Source organism: Lathyrus oleraceus, chromosome 5 (assembly GCF_024323335.1).
Source record: "Lathyrus oleraceus cultivar Zhongwan6 chromosome 5, CAAS_Psat_ZW6_1.0, whole genome shotgun sequence".
In the NCBI taxonomy this organism is placed as follows: Eukaryota; Viridiplantae; Streptophyta; class Magnoliopsida; order Fabales; family Fabaceae; genus Lathyrus; species Lathyrus oleraceus.
The window spans coordinates 640,763,271-640,765,360 of record NC_066583.1 but is presented as its reverse complement, the minus strand read 5'-3'; the positions used below and the strand labels follow the sequence as shown (position 1 = coordinate 640,765,360).

The following is a 2,090-nucleotide window of genomic DNA, read 5'->3' as shown; positions in this document are numbered from 1 at the left end:
TACACATCCCAAATATTTATGCCAAGTTCTAAGTTCTTCATAGATGCCCAAATTAAATTTGCATTTTTTTGAGGCATGTATGTGTTTGTTTTTAAATTAAAGTACCATATTTAGATTTATGTGTTGAAATTAGAATATGTGTTATTTTTTAAATTAAAAGTTCCATATTTAGATTTTTGTGTTTAAGATTAGAATTGTGTTGTTTTTTAAAATTAAAAGTCCCATATTTAGATTTTTGTGTTTAAATTAGAATATGTGTTGTTTTTAAATTAAAAGTTCCATATTTAGATTTTTGTGTTTAAGATTAAAATTGCGTTGTTTTTAAATTAAATCACTATATTTAGTTTCTTTGTACCTAAGTTAGAATTATGTTGTTCTTTAGATTAAGTCATTATACTTAAGTTAAAAGTGAATTGTTTTAAAAAAAATTGAAATTGATTAGCATGAATAAATATTGAGTTAAATTTTGAAAGTTTAAAAGGTTGAATACATAGTTATTAATGGCCATGAGACTTCAAATCCAACAAATTGCAAATAGCCCAAATACACTTTAATAATTCAATTCTTTTCAAATCCAACAAGTTACAATGGCTATTAGCTTTAATTCAATAAGTTACAGATAAATCCAAATATACACATTTGTCTTTAAAAAATAACTTAAATAATTACATTTCTAATTAAATGAAAAAAAAGTGCTGTTAATGACCAAGACCAGCGCGCCTCCAAGTTGGCATTCTTACAAGCCACCTTCATCAAGTCATTTCAAAGTTGTAATCTGCAGAGAACAAAAATAGCTTATTTTAAAAGCACTTTTCAAAAGCACTTAGAGAACTGAAAAACAACTAAAAAATTACTCAGATTAAAACTTTATCCATAAGGTTAACCTAAACATCCAAAAAGCACTTTTGACATTAGCTTAAAACAAGAACAGATCAAATCCCACATAATCTGGGATGAGAAAATCGAAAAAGGGGAAGTTTTTCTAAGACTTAAAATTCTTCATAAACATAGAGAAGATAACAGAGTGTTGGCACATCAAGAACAAGAGAGCAAAATATTTTTCTCGAAAAAAACCAAACAAGAACCACACGGTAATTTTTCAGGAAAAATCCTAAAGAACCAACAGCAAAAACATACAGCAAGGCAATTCTTCTCAAAAAAACTTAAACCACAACAGCAACAGCAAAGCAATTCTTCTCAAAAAACCTAAACCACAACAACAGCAAGAACAAGATAGCATTTTTTCTAAAAAAACCTTAAACCAGAACAGAACAAAAAACGCATAGCAAGAACAGTAACAGAGAGCAATATTTTCAAAAAAAACCTAAAAAAGAGTTAACGGGAAGAACACACACATCGAGATCTAGAGTAACCATACATTACCAAGGGTAAAGAAGAGGAGCGGACGACGCAAGCGCGATTCCTCTCGTTACCAGATTCGAAGCCTCCGATTCAAAATTTGGTACTTCTCGTCCATCGATTCCGGTAGAGCGGCGTATCCGTAGGTAAGCACATCTTCATCATTTTCGCTCTGATTTTATTACGTTTGCATAGAAAGCTGTTTAGGTTTGCCTTGTTTAGGGAGGAATTAGGAATTTGGCCAGGGATTAGGAATCAATAGGTAGAAATGGTGATAGTAGGGTGAGCGCGAGTAGGGTGAGGACTTTGTCGCCGCCAACGATAAGCCCCGATGCGGCGGAGGCTTTAGGGTTTCCGATAGGCCATGGGAGAGGGAGAGAGCGACGATGGTTTTGTTTTGGCTGGGACGTCGATTTGGGATTTTTCATTCCCGTTGATGTGGCTTAAGGGATAGCTTGGGCCTTAGGCCCAATCTCCCTTATTCATTCATTATTTGGATCGTACACCCCACTTCATTATCCATACCCCCATATGATTGGATTGTCCCTTTTAGGCCCATGCTGATTGTTTTAGAATTTAATTAGATAATTTTTTTATTTAGAAATAATTGTAGATTAATTAGAATTCTATTCTGATTTAGATTTGTTTTAGAATTTTAGTTTAATTTAGAATGATTTTAGAATTTAATCTTTGTTAATATTTTAGAATTTAATTAGATAATTTTTTATTTA

The 2,090-nt window shown here is 31.9% G+C and overlaps 1 long non-coding RNA gene across 1 annotated transcript; it reads right to left on the bottom strand.

Moving 5' to 3' along the window:
* Positions 1-535: 535 nt before the first annotated feature.
* Positions 536-1,856, bottom strand: LOC127087532 (uncharacterized). The gene is made up of 2 exons (XR_007789982.1): positions 1,384-1,856; positions 536-775 (listed from the first exon to the last, which is right to left on the bottom strand). It is a non-coding gene; the product is annotated as an uncharacterized LOC127087532 (long non-coding RNA).
* Between the last annotated feature and the right edge of the window lie 234 nt (positions 1,857-2,090).